Below are 15436 nucleotides of genomic sequence, written 5' to 3'. Positions count from 1 at the left end.
TTCACCAATTAGAACTAAAGTAGTATTATCAGAGACTACCAATTTGCAGCAGTCAGTCTTTATTTCTACTTATTTTCAAGGGAAAAAACAAAACAATTTAAGAAGAAAAAATCATTTTGAATCAATCTACTACAAGCTCTTTTTAAAAGAACTACATAAATGGTCCTCTTATTCCTACTATGAACTTACTGTATTCCCCCCTTTTTTTCCTTCCTCTATCTTTCTAAAGAAAATTTTTCCTCCACCAATGTGTTAAACTTACGATATTCATTCCAGAGTCTGTAAGGATGAACTCAGTTAATCTTACTCCTAAAGACCTCCCTAATCTACCAAACTTCTACATTTTCAAGTACTTCAATAAAGTTTAAAAAAACAAAAGTTCCCTCATAAAATCCATATGAAGACTTGTTTTAAGAAATCGATTTTTAAAGATTATTTAAAATTAATATGCCAAGATTTTATTGGTAAGGTGGAAAATCGTTACTCAGGTGTACTTAAAAATGGTTTAATTGGGCATTTATCGATCCATCTGATCCCAGGTACAGGTCTACTAATAATACACAATGAAGAAAAATAAATTTTGGTCTCTGACCCTTTGATAAATGACAAAAATAAATTAGCACTGCCTATACTTAACATAATTTTATTGTATTTGAAAATGAACTATCTCTGCTCTTCCATTCCTAAAACAAACACTCAAATTTAAAAAGAAAATGACTCATACATTTATATACCAAGGTATAAATACATACCAAGCAAACAATAAATTATAGGAAGACTCCCAAAAAAGACCTTCTCTCCTGAACCCTTGTTTTTTGTTTAACCAAAAAGGAAGCACTTTCTAAAATTTTGTCTTTAAGTCACAAAGCTTAACCACAGACTCCTTTTGAATAATCATGGAAAGCTCTAAAAATAGAGATTTTTGCAATTATTGCAAAGTTAATTCATTGAGATATACTTGGGTCAAATACATCTTTCCAGGCTTCCTTTTCTCCTTTCTTTCCCTACTTACATCTCCAATACAATTCTCAGGAGTCCTGGGTAGCTGGTGGTTGCTCCATGTATGCTGCTGCTGCTAAGTCGCTTCAGTCGTGTCTGACTCTGTGCAACCCCATAGACGGAAGCCCACCAGGCTCCCCTGCCCCTGGGATTCTCCAGGCAAGAACACTGGAGTGGGTTGCCATTTCCTTCTCCAATGCATGAAAGTGAAAAGTGAAAGTGAAGTCACTCAGTCATGTCTGACTCTTAGTGACCCCACGGACTGCAGCCTACCAGGCTCCTCCGTCCATGGGATTTTCTAGGCAAGAGTACTGGAGTGGGGTGCCACTGCCTTCTCTGTGCTCCATGTATACTTGCTGGATAAATGAATAAATAGATGAATGAATGGATGGATGAAGTATGGTTTTGGATTATCTAAAATAGCCAAGGTTTGATTAAGTATTAAAATTATTCTCTATTTATATTAAAAAAGCAATTAACTTTTTCATCAGCTGCAAGAATGGGAAGTGGTATAAAATAGATAACCATTTTGGCCCTTAGGATGCTCAGTAGTATATAGATCATTGGATGATCATCAAGCAATAATATTTATTAAGCACTAATTAAACCAGGAAGTTTGTTCCTGTCAAAGAGTTTACAATCTAATAAAGACACACACCCTGCCCTCCACAGAAACTACTTCATTATAGCAATAGACAGTCAGAGCTAAGTCCAAAGGATGTTTTGTTAGTCTTATCTTGCTTGACCTTGCAGCAACATTGACCACACTTTCTAGATAGACCTTCTTCCCTTGGTTTCTTCAGGTTGTTCTTTGTTGGTTTTCTTACCTTTGGGGTATTATTTGCTTGCCCCCATATGCACGCTCATGCTGTCTCTCAGTCTTCTTTGCTGACTTTAAGTACTGAGTTCCTCAGGACTCTAGCCTAGGCCCTCTTCTCATCTCTATGTGAGTGGCTTCTCCAACTAAAGGAAGGACCATGCCTATCTTATTAACAGCTATATTCGCAACATACATCACTGTGCCTAGGACATAATAAATAGGTATTCAGTAAATATTTGTTGAATTAAATTTACAATTGTACGCAAAGGGCAAGAATGCCAACAATACCTAGGTGAAAAAAAACAAAAAAACTTAGAGGGACTTACACTACTAGATATCAAGATTTATTATGAAGCAATAGTAATTAGATTGTGTGGTCCTGGCATAAGGATAAGCAAATAGACAAATGGACCAAAAAGTCCAGAAACAGATCCACAAATGTATAGTTGTTAGGTAACTGTTGACCTAACTACTTGTCTTGGCCACACACAATGATAACTGCTTGCCTGAGTTGTCCACAATAAGAGGTCCCAATAAGGAACATGGTGCTGCCTCCAAAAACTAACCAGAATTCAGGAGGGGCCAAAAGAGTGAGGAGACAACCAATATCCCAGAATCCTTTGTGCTGGAACCCATCCTGGCTGAAAGATCAATGTGCCACCAGGAAGGACCCTGAATCTGACTATGGACCAGAGATGACTGGTCATAGACAACTCGGAAACTAACCACAAAATATAATACTACAAGCCACATGGCAGAGTAAATTCTCCGGGGTTCCCTCATCCTCCTGCTCTCCACTCAGGCACCCTTTAACAATAAAGGCTCTTGCTTTGTCAGCACATGTATTTCTTCGGACAATTCATTTCCGAATGTTACACAAGAGCCCACGCTAAGGCCCTGAAAGGGGTCCCCCTTCCTGTAACATGGTGACCAGATTTCTGAAAACAGTAACACTGCAGTGGTGAAAGGATGGTCTTTTCAATAAAGGATACTGGAGTCAACTGAATATCCATAAGGCAAAAAAGAGCCCTTCATTCTTACCACACCATACACAAAAATCAATTCCAGATGGATTGTGGGTCTAAATGTAAAAAGTAAACAAGAAAGTCTTTAAAAGAATATATGAGAATATTTTCATGACATTAGAGTAGGCAAAAATTTTTTCAACAGGTCACAAAAGCAATAAATATAAAGGAAAAATTTAATAAACTAAACTAATTAAGAACATCTGTTTACCAAAAGTCAGAGTGAAAAATCAAAGGAAGGGAGAAATATATGCAATATTCAAAATAATTATAATTCAAATACATGAAGAACTCTTACAAATTAATAACAGTGAACATCCCAAAGAAAAATGGGCAAAAGACTTCAACAAAAGATACTCAAATGTTCAAAAAGCATATGAAAATGTGCTCTACATCACTTGTCACCAAAGAAATACAAAATACAACCAAAATGGCAAAAACTGGAAAAGACATAAATACCATATATTTGCAAGGATGTAGGGCAACTCATTCTCAAACACTGCTGATGGAAGTATAATTGAAACTAACTATACAACTACACTGCAAAACTATTTACTAGGATCTATCACAGCAAATATTGACATAACCTTCTCGTTCTTGTTCAGTCATTCAGTCGTGTCCGACTCTGCGAGCCCATGGACTACAGCACACCAGGCTTCCCTGTCCTTCACCATCTCCTGGAGTTTGCTCAAACCCAAGTCCATTGAGTCGGTGATGCCATCCAACCACCTCATCCTCTGTCATCCCTTCTTTTCCTGCCTTCAATCTTTCCCAGCATCAGGGTCTTTTCCAATGAATAGGCTGTTCCCATCAGGTGGCCAAAGTATTGGAGCTTCAGCTTTAGCATCAGTCCTTCCAATGAATATTCAGGGTTTATTTCTTTTAGGAATGACTGATTTGGTTTCCTTGCAATCTAAGGGACGCTCAAGAGTCTTCTCCAGCACCACAGTTCGAAAGCATCAATTCTTCAGTCTTTAGCTTTTTTATTGTCCAGTTCTCACATCCATATATGATTACTGGAAAAACCATAGCTTTCACTATATGGCCCATTGCCAGCAAAGTAATGTGTCTCTGCTTTTTAATAATTTAACCTAATGTCTAGGTCTGTCATAGCTTTTCTTCCAAGGAGTAAGCATCTTTAATTTCATGGCTGAAGTACAGTCCACAGTGATTTTTGGAGCCCAAGAAAATACACTCTTACTGTTTCCATTGTTTCCCTAACTATTTGCAATTAAGTGATGGGACCAGATGCCATGAGCTTCGTTTTTTGAAAGTTGAGATTTAAACCAGCTTTTTCACTTTCTTCTTTCGCCTTCATCAAGAGGCTCTTTAGTTCCTCTTTGCTTTCTGCCATAAGGGTGGTGTCATCTGCCTACCTGAGCTTATTGATATTTCTCCCACCAATCTTGAGTCCAGCTTGTGCTTAATCTAGTCCAGCATTTCTCATGATGTGCTCTGCATACAAGTTAAATAAGCAGGGTGACAGTATACAGCCTTGACGTACACCTTTCCCAGTTTTGAACCAGTCCATTGTTCCATGTCTGGTTTTAACTGTTTCTTCTTGACCTGCATACTGGTTTCTCAGGAGTCAAGTAAGGTCGTCTGATATTCCCATCTGTTTAAGAATTTTCCACAGTTTATTGTGATCCACACAGTCAAAGGCTTTAGCACAGTCAATGAAGCAGAAGTAGATGTTTTTCTGGAATTCTCTTGCTATTTTATGATTCAACGGATGTTGGCAATTGGATGTCTGGTTCTTCTGCCTTTTCTAAATCCAGCTTCTATACCTAAAAGTTCTTGGTTCACATACTGTTGAAGTGCTTATAGCTTGAAAGATTTTGAGCATTACCTTGCTAGTATGTGAAATAAGTGTAATTGTTTGGCAGTTTGAACATTCTTTGGCATTGCCCATCTTAGGGAATGGAATGAAAACTGACCTTTTCCAGTCCTGTGGCCATTGCTTAGTCTTCTAAATTTGCTGGCATATTGAATGCAGCACTCTGACAGCATCAACTTTTAGGATTTGAAATAGCTCACCTGGAATTCCATCACCTCCACTAGCTTTGTTCATAATGATGCTTCCTATGGCCCCCTTGACTTCACACTCCAGGATGTCTGGCTCTAGGTGAGTGATCACACCATCATGGTTCTGTGTATTCTTGCCACCTCTTCTTAATATCTTCAGCTTCTGTTACGTCCATACCATTTCTGTCCTTTATTGTACCCATCTCTGCATGAAATGTTCCCTTGTTATCTCTAATTTTCTTGAAGAGATCTCTAGTCTTTCCCATTCCATTATTTTCCTCTATTTCTTTTCATTGTTCACTTAAAAAGGCTTTCTCATCTCTTCTTGCTATTCTTTGGAACACTGAACTCAGATGAGTATAACTTTCCTTTTCTCCTTTGCCTTTTGCTGCTCTTTTCTCAGCTATTTGTAAGGCCTCCTCAGACAATCATTTTGCCTTTTTTTTTCTTGGGGATGGTTTTGATCACCACCTCCTGTACAATGTTACGAACCTCCATCCATAGTTCTTCAGGTACTCTATCAGATCTAATCCTTTCAATCTGTTTGTCACTTCCACTATATAATCATAAGGGATTTCATTTAGGTCATACCTGAATGGCTGAGTGGTTTTTCCTACTTTCTTCAATTTAAGTCTGAATTTGGCGATAAGGAGTTCATGATCTGAGTCACAGTCAGCTCCCTTTCTTGTTTTTGCTGACTATAGAGCTTCTCCATCTTTGGCTACAAAGAATAAAATCAGTCTGATTTTGGTATTGACCATCTGGTGATGTCCATGTGTAGAATTGTCTCTTGTGTTGGAAGAGGGTGCTTTGCTATGACCAGTGCATTCTCTTGGCAAAACTGTTAGCCTTTGCCCTGCTTCTTTTTGTATTCTAAGGCCAAACTTCCCTGTTAACTCCAGGTATCTCTTGACTTCCAACTTCTGCACTCCAGTTTCCTATGATGAAAAGGACATCTTTCTTTGGTGTTAGTTCTAGAAATCTTGTAGGTCTTCATAGAACTGTTCAACTTCAGCTTCTTCAGCATTAGTGGTTGAGGCATAGACTTAGATTACTATGACACCGAATGACTTGCCTTGGAAACGAACCAAGATCATTCTGTCGTTTTTGAGATTGTACCCAAGTAATACATTTCAGACTCATTTGCTGACTCAGAGGGCTACTCCATTTCTTCTAAGGGATTCTTGTCCACAGCAGTAGATATAATGGTCATCTGAATAAAATTCGCCCATTCCACACACCTTATGACCCAGCAATTCTGCATCTAGATATATACACAATAAACATAGCAATAGATGTTCACCAAAAGACATGCTCAAAACAACATTGTTCATAATAGCCCAAACCTGGACACAACCCAAATATCCATTTATAGAAGACTGAATAAGTAAGTCATGATAGAGTCACATAATGGAATATCATAAGGCAAAGATAATGAAGAGACTCCAACTTTATAGAACAACCTAGATGAACTGCATGAATGCAATGCTAAGTGAAAGAAAGGAAGTCCATAGCATCTGAGGAAGGACTTCTCAAGCAATTCTAGATCAAAATAAGTTTGAGAATGGAACAAGAGAAAGGGAGCAAAGGGAAGCCAGGTGACTCAGGTGTGGTTTGGTGAGCACTCTGAAGAGCACCTGGGGTTCTTTATGCTTCTTACCTCTCTGTCCATTAGTTTTAATTTTGTTCACTCATTCATTTAACAATTTTATGAAAAACCTAGCTGCAAAGTAGCAATTCCAAAACTTCACCTACTTTTTATTGACCCTGTCTCTAACCTCTATGGAAAAACTGAGGATACTATGCAGTAATTTCCTCAATTTCTCAGCTGCCTCCCTCCCTCTTTACAAATTTACCCATATTCCCACCCATACTTGCTTTCCTCCTGCCTCAAAAGAAGCTAAGTTCCCCTACAAGTCCACATTAATCCCTCCATCTGTAGTCTAGAGTTCATTCTATCTTGTTTCCTTGAGATCCATTTCATGAGTTAATTATGTCCAGGCTTTTCCTTCCCATTCTAGAGAAGCTACTTAAAAGAAACCTCTAAATCCAAGCTTTACTTCCTTTGACTTCCAGTTGACTCCCTAAATTTACTGCATCTAGCTTCTGCCCTACCATCCTACAAAAATTGCTCTGGCTACTGATCTTACTCATCAATGACCAACTGACAACTTTTCAATTCTTATTTTATTTGCCATTTATCCTTCATAACACTCTTGTAGTAGGCAGAATTCTAAGGTGGCCCTCCAAAGATCCAAGCTAGAAGGAAAATAGGAACCCTAGTCCTGCAAAGGCAATTCAGCCAACATGAAGAATGAACCTGAAAGTGAATCTGACACCCTAAACAGAGAACCCCAGTCATAAAGAACTATAAATTAATAAATGAATGGAGTTTCTTTAAGCCATTAAGCTTGTGGTACTTTGTTACAGAGCAGTAGCAAACTAACACAATATCCATTGTCTGTGAAGATACTGCTCTCCTGGTTCTTCACTTCTGAAGTTTATTCTCAGTTCTCTTGGCCTCTAAATACAGTTTCCCCCAGAGTTCTCCTAATTCTGCTCTCTCCAAAAGAAAGTGTTACATTCATGAACTGGAAAACTGAGTTCCCCAGTATCTAGGTTTCCAGAACAAATCTTTTTACTAAGCTCCAAACCGCTATTTAAGCAACAACTTCTCTTAGGATCCTATAGCACTTCTCCCACAAATGTGCTTCTGCCTATATTCCTGGTTTACTTATCTAAATCCTGTTAAATGGTGCCACCATCCATGTAGTCAATCAAGTTAAGAATCTGGACATGATTTCGTCCTTTCTCTTCCACCTCACTGATGGACAAGTCCAATTGGTCGCTAGTGAAAGTCGCTCAGTTGTGTCCAACTCTTTAAGACCCCATGCACTGTGTAGTCCATGAAATTCTTCAGGCCAGAATACTGGAGTGGGTAGCCTTTCCCTTCTCTAGGGGATCTTTTCAACCCAGGGATCGAACCCAGGTCTCCTGCATTGCAGGCAGAGTCTATACCAGCTGAGCCACAAAGGAAGCCCAAGAATGCTGGACTGGGTTCAGTTCAGTTCAGTTCAGTCACTCAGTCACGTCCAACTCTTTGGGACTCCATGGACTGCAGGATGCCAGGCTTCCCTGTCCATCACCAACTCCCAGAGCTTGCTCAAACTCATGTGCATCAAGTCAGTGATGTCATCCAACCATCTCATCCTCTGTCATCCCACCATCTCATCCTCTGTCATCCCCTTCTCCTCCTGCCTTCAATCTTTCCCAGCATCACGGTCTCTTCCAATGAGTCAGTTTTTCGTATCAGGTGGCAAAGTATTGGAGTTGCAGCTTTAGCACCAGTCCTTCCAATGAATATTCAGGACTGATTCCACAAGGGAAGCCCAAGAATACTGGAATGGGTGGCCTATCACTTCTCTAGGCAATCTTCCCAACCCAGGAATCGAACCAGGGTCTCCTGCATTGCAGGCAGATACTTTACCAACTGAGCTATCAGGGATTGGTCACTAAAACTTGTTAATTTTGCCTCCTAAATTTCTGCTTCCCTTGTGGCTCAGCTGGTAAAGAATCCGCCTGCAATGCAGGAGACCTGGGTTCGATCCCTGGATCGGGAAGAACCCTGGAGAAGGAAATGGCCACCCTCTCTAGTATTCTGGCCTGGAGAATTCCATGTACTGTATAGTCCATGGGGTCGCAAAGAGTCGGACACAAGTGAGCCACTTTCACTTTCACTTTCAAATTTCTGCTTAACATTTCCCTCTCTGCAGTCACAGGCAACACTATGTTTCACCTAAACTGTGGCAGTAACATCCTAATGTCTCTCATTGCTGTGCTCAGCCACTCAGTCCTGTCCGACTCTTTGTGACCCCCCAGACTGTAACCTGCCAGGCTCCTCTGTCCATGGGATTTTACAGGCAAGAATACTGGAGTGGGTTGCCATTTCCTTCTCTAGGGAATGTCTCTCATAAGCACTCTTCCAAATGTGGCCTCCACACTAAAGCCTGAGTAATCATTCACAGTTTTACCATTTTATGCCCCTTTCTAAACTCTAATTACTTTTCCCTTGCCAAGAGGATACAATACAACCTTAATCTTCTACTCTTCTTCCCAGCCATACCAAATTACTGCTACAGGTCCCTGGATGGACTGTGCTGTGTAGTATAATGCCTATGCACATATTCCTTCTGCCTGAAATACCTTTGTACCTCTTGATAACCTGTTCCTACTCACCCAAGAGAGCTGACCCTGACCATGTAGGCAAAAGTGCCCACTCCTTTCTTTATATACACCTCTGTCACACACACATATCTTTATCATAATATTCTTCATATTTGAGTATTATCTGTTTACACATCTGTCTTTCCTCCAAAAGCTCCAGGATCAGGACCATATTCATCTTTGGAATTCAGGCTCCAGGCCTGTAATGTAGAGATAAATCAAAGGAGAAAATATATTGTACTTCAATTTAGAAACTGAAAGTACTTCCTTAACTTTAGATGAAGTGAAATTCTCTTGCCATTAAAGGCATTTCAAAAACACTAGTTTAAAGACACGATATTTAATGTTTAATGAAGATATTCCATACTAAAATTTGGTGAGATTAATTTACCCTTTCTCCTGTTGTAGGACATTTGTTTATAAATTTTCATTATTTTCCAAACTTCTGTTTCCTTAAAGTTATATTTCTAAAGAAAACAGGACTTGATGAAAGGCATAGCATTAAAGCATCTGATACATATTAGCAAAATTTTTAAGCTTCAGCAGTTTGTATTTCCTAAAGAATTAAGCTTCTAATATGAAAACAGTGTATGAATAGTGTATGCAATCCATGGGGTCTCAAAGAGTCTAACACAGGACTGAGTGACTGAACTGAACTGATACAAAAAATAATATAGTTACTGTTCTGACAATAACCTAATGTAGAAAGATGTCTCTACTCTTTTGATTTAGCAAATAAGATTAAGTCTCTTTGAGCATCCTAATGTTTACTACTTTATCGTTCTTCTTTATCATAATTTCATGTGATGATGAAATAGTAAAGATATGGTTATGTAGTTACATCCTATGTTTGTTGGAGATTTCATTTCAAAGAATGACATGTAAATGTGTACATGTGTGTTTCCAGATGGCTCAGTGGTAAAGAATACGCCTGCCAATGCAGGAGAAGCAGGAGACGTGGGTTTGATCCCTGGGTCAACAAGATCCCTTGGAGGAGGAAATGGCAACCCACTCCAGTATTCTTGCTTGGAAAATCCCTTAGACAGATAAGCCTGGTGGGCTACAGTCCATGGGGTCATCAAGAATCAGAGACGACTTAGAAACTGAGCACATGTATTCTGTTAGAGAAAAAAAGATGAGCAGACTTCATCTATGTTCCCTATGTTTCTAGACTTCAACTGTACTAAATCTAAAACCTAATATTCATGGAGGTTGCCAAAAGGTACAAACCTCTAGTTATAAAATGTAATATATAGCACAGGGATTATGGTTAATAAGACTGTATTGTATATTCGAAAGTAGCTAAGAAAATAGATCTTTAAAGTTCCCATCACAAGAAAAAAAATTTTAACTATTAGTGATGATGAATGTTAACTAGATTTATTGTGGTGATCATTTTGCAATGATCAAATATCAAACCATTATGTTATACACATGAAAGTAATATAATGTTATATGCAGTTATATTTCAATAAAAAATCCCAAATATTCATAAATATTTCAAGTACCCATGTTAATCTTGGGTCTGAATAATGTTCAGTAGACCAAGATATTTTACATAAAAAGTTTTATGCATCAAAAATTTGTAAACATAAACAGGAACTAAATTTGTTTTCTTAAAAAACCAACCCAAACTATTTTTAGATTTTATCCAATGGCAAATTGAGCCTCCTAACCACATTCAAAAAACTAAGATCATGGTATCTTGTCCCATTACCTCATGGGAAATAGACAGACAGACAGTGGAAACAGTGTCAGACTTTATTTTTTTAGGCTCCAAAAATCACTGCAGGTGGTGACTGCAGCCATGAAATTAAAAGACGCTTACTCCTTGGAAGGAAAGTTATGACCAACCTAGACAGCATATTAAAAAGCACAGATATTACTTTGCCAACAAAGGTCCGTCTGGTCAAGGCTATGGTTTTTCCAGTGGTCATGTATGGATGTGAGAGTTGGACTGTGAAGAAAGCTGAGTGCCGAAAAATGGATGCTTTTGAACTGTGGTGTTGGAGAAGACTCTTGAGAGTCCCTTGGACTGCAAGGAGATCCAACCAGTCCATCCTAAAGGAGATCAGTCCTGGGTGTTCACTGGAAGGACTGATGCTGAAGCTGAAACTCCAATACTTTGGCCACCTGATGCGAAGAGTTGACTCGTTTGAAAAGACCCTGATGCTGGGAGGGATTGAGGGCAGGAGGAGAAGGGGATGACAGAGGATGAGATGGCTGGATGGCATCACCAACTCGATGCGCATGAGTTTGAGTAAACTCTGGGAGTTAGTGATGGACAGGGAGGCCTGGCGTGCTGCGATTCATGGGGTCACAGAGAGTCAGGCACGACTGAGCGACTGAACTGGACTGAACTGAACTGAACCACAAGGTACTCTCCTCTACAAACTGTTTTTGATACAGCATACCTTCCTTCATCCCATGTACAGAGGAGCCTGGCCAGCTACAGTCCACAGGGCGGGAAAGAGTTGGACACGACTGAGCGATGGAACATGCACGCACCTTCCTTCAGTCAACTACAGCCTCATCATTTTCCTTCTCTTGTCATGGTAACTCACTTACAAGAACCTTCTGGAGACTGCAAAAATTGCAGAATGATTTCAGAAAATATAATTAATCTTTATATGAGTTAGTTATTCTTCCCCTAAAATAACTGCCATTTTATATTTAAATTTTTCATTTTAAAATACTATTGTGAAAGGCCATGAGCTCTTTCAGAAGACTTCAAAAAAGCAAACCCTACCTAATCTTTTAAGTTGTTCTTCAAATCTCCTGACAGCTTCCCCATTTCACTTTAAATGCTGTTCACGAGTTGCCCTCATTAGACTGGAGTCAACAGGCACCTCTTGAGGAGCTGCTGCAGAAGTATCACCAGCTTCCAGAATTTCAACCTCCATCCCCAAAGGTTTAGCTACAGCTTTAAGCATTTTCCCAAAAGCATTCCAATTGCCAGCTGGAAAATTTCATGTTCAAGTTTCACCACATCACTCATAGTTATCTATTGGGCAAGAGCAAACATTTACCTTAGTATTTAGAACTCTCCCCTCCTAATCCAAACCTATGTTATTAGATAGCATTGGCCCCGCTTCTCCAGGTAAATATGTCTACTGAACCCTAGGGATGCTACTGGTCCCATATGGTGTACCCTTCTCATCCTCTCTACTTATTCTAATTTTACCTTTCTTTGGGGCCGAGTTCAAACCCCAGTTCCTAAAAAGAGCATTAATCTGTACCACACATTTATAGCTGTGCATTTCTATTTACCTTTTCTGGTATAATTATGTTAACTCCTCAACCAGAACTCTAAGTTTTTTAAGAGAAGGCACTAGAACTCATGCCTCTGTTTTCCCTCAAAAACAGGTAGAGACTCTTGCAAGGAGCCTTGTAATAAGAGGTAACATTTATGGCACATACACAGTGTGCCAAACGCTTTCTGCTTATTAGTTCATTTAACCCACGTAATAAATCTATGCAGTAAGTACTGTTATTGTCCCTAATTTGAGACAAGAAAATGGAAACTTAGAAAGGTGATTTACCTGTCCGAAATAACAAAATTAGTTTGAACTAGGACTTAATTTCAGGTTTGTCTGACTCTAAATTGTCTTCTAATTAGTGACTCAAACAAGCAGAGTCTCTTGCCCTCAATTCAGTTCAGTCCAGTTGCTCATTCTTGTCCAACTCTTGGCAACCCCAAGGACTGCAGGATGCCAGACTTCCCTGTCCATCACCAACTCCCAGAGTTTACTCAAACTCATGTCCATTGAGTCTATGATGCCATCCAACCATCTCATCCTCTGTCATGCCCTTCTCCTCCCACCTTCAATCTTTCCCAGCAGCAGGGTCTTTTCAAACGAGTCAGCTCTTCACATCAGGTGGCCAAAGGACTGGAGTTTCAGCTTCAACATCAGTCCTTCCAATGAATATTCAGGACTGATTTCCTGTAGGATGGACTGGTTGGATCTCCTTGCAGTCCAAGGGACTCTCAAGAGTTTTCTCCAACACCACAGTTCAAAAGCATCAATTCTTCTATGCTCAGCTTTCTTTATAGTCCATCTCTCACATCCATACATGGCTACTGGAAAAACCATAGCTTTCACTAGATGGACCTTTGTTGGCAAACTAATGTCTCTGCTTTTTAATATGCTGTCTAGGTGGGTCATAACTTTCCTTCCAAGGAGTAAGTGTCTTTTAATTTCTTGGCTGCAGTCACCGTCTGCAGTGATTTTGAAGCCCCCCCAAAATAAAGTCTCTCACTGTTTCCATTGCTTCCCCATCTATTTGCCCTGAAGTGATGGGACCAGATGCCATGATCTTCATTTTTTGAATGTTGAGTTTTAAGCCAGTTTTTTCCCTCTCTTCTTTCACTTTCATCAAGAGGCTCCTCAGTTCTTCTTCGCTTTCTGCCATAAGGGTGGTGTCATCTGCATATCTGAGGTTATTGACATTTCTCCCAGCAGTCTTGATTCCAGCTTGTGCTTATCCAGCCCAGCATTTCTCATGATGTACTCTGCATAGAAGTTAAATAAGCAGGGTGACAATATCCAGCCTTAACGTACTCCTTTCCCTACTTGGAACCAGTCTGTTGTTTCATGTCCAGTTCTAACTGTTGCTTCCTGACCTGAATACATATTTCTCAGGAGGCAGGTCAGGAAGTCTGGTATTCCCATCTGTTTAAGAATTTTCCACAGTTTGTTGTGATCCACACAGTCAAAAGCTTTGGCATAGTCACTAAAGCAGAAGTAGATTTTTTTGAGAACTCTCTTGCTTTTTCAATAATCCAGTGGATGTTGGCAATTTGATCTCTTGTTCCTCTGCTTTTTCTCAATCCAGCTTAAACATCTGGGAGTTCACGGTTCATGTATTGTTGAAGCCTGGCTTGGAGAATTTTAAGCATTATTTTGCTAGTGTGTGAAATGAGCACAATTGAGCGGTAGTTTGAGCATTCTTTGGCATTGCCTTTCTTTGGGATTGGAGTGAAAACTGACCTTTTCCAGTCCTGTGGCCATTACTGAGTTTTCCAAATTTGCTGGCATATTGAGTGCAGCACTTTCACAGCATCATCTTTTCGGATTTGAACTGGAATTCCATGATCTCCACTAGCTTTGTTCATAGTGATGCTTCCTAAGGCCCATTTGATTTCCAGGTCTGGTTCTAGGTGAGTGATCACACTGTCATGATTATCTGGGTCATGAAGATCTTTTTTGTATAGTTCTTCTGTGTATTCTTGCCACCTCTTCTTAATATCTTCAGCTTCTGTTATGTCCATACCATTTCTGTACTTTATTGTGCCCATCTCTGCATGAAATGTTCCCCTGGTATTTCTAATTTTCTTGAAGAGATCTCTAGTCTTTCCCATTTTATTGTTTTCCTTTATTCCTTTGCATTAATCACTGAGAAAGGCTTTCTTATCTCTCTTTGCTATTCTTTGGAACTCTGCATTCAAATGGGTATATCTTTCCTTTTCTCCTTTGCCTTTCACTTCTTTCCTTTTCACAGCTATTTGTAAGGCCTCCTCAGACAACCATTTTGCCTTTTTGCATTTCTTTTTCCTGGAAATGGTCTTGATCCCTGCCTCCTGTACAATGTCAAGAACCTCCGTCCATAGTTCTTCAGGCACTCTGTCTGATAGATCTAATCCCTTGAATCTGTTTGTCACTTCCACTATAAAATCATCAGGGATTTGATTTAGGTCATATCTTAATGGTCTTGTGGTTTTCCCTACTTTCTTCAATTTAAGTCCGAATTAGGCAATAAGGAGTTCATGTTCTGAGCCACAGTCACGTCCCAGTCTTGTTTCTGCTGGCTGTATAGAGCTTCTCCATCTTTGACTGCAAAGAATATAATCAATCTGATTTCGGTATTGACCACCTGGTGATGTCCATGTGTAGAGTCTTCTCTTGTGTTGTTGCAAGAGGATGTTTGCTATAACCAGTGCGTTCTCTTGGCAAAACTCTACTAACCTTTGCCCTGCTTCATTTTGTACTCCAAGGGCAAATTTGCCTGTTACTTCAGGTATTTCTTGACTTCTTTTGCATTCCAGTCCCCTATAATGAAAAGGACATCTTTTTGGTGTTAGTTCTAGAAGATCTTGTAGGTCTTCATAGAACTGTTCAGCTTATTTAGCATTACTGGTCGGGGCACAGACTAGATTACTGTGATATTGAATAGTTTGCCTTGGAAATGATCAGAGATCATTCTGTCATTTTTGAGATTGCATCCAAGTACTGCATTTCGGACTCTTGTTGACTATGATGGCTACTCCATTTCTTCTAAGGAATTCTTGCCCACAGCAGTAGATATAATGGTTACCTGAGTTAAATTTACCCATTCCAGTCCA

At 39.5% G+C, this 15436-nt stretch overlaps 1 protein-coding gene and 1 non-coding gene across 5 annotated transcripts in view; both read right to left on the bottom strand.

Moving 5' to 3' along the window:
* Nucleotides 1–15436, bottom strand: part of CPEB3 (cytoplasmic polyadenylation element binding protein 3) — a 190719-nt gene that overhangs the window by 149406 nt on the left and 25877 nt on the right. The window lies entirely within an intron of this gene.
* On the bottom strand, nucleotides 8303–8374 carry TRNAC-GCA. The gene has a single exon. It is a non-coding gene; the product is annotated as a tRNA-Cys (tRNA).

This window comes from Cervus canadensis, chromosome 8, assembly GCF_019320065.1.
Source record: "Cervus canadensis isolate Bull #8, Minnesota chromosome 8, ASM1932006v1, whole genome shotgun sequence".
Taxonomy (NCBI): domain Eukaryota; kingdom Metazoa; phylum Chordata; class Mammalia; order Artiodactyla; family Cervidae; genus Cervus; species Cervus canadensis.
This window is presented reverse-complemented; position numbering and strand designations above follow the sequence as displayed.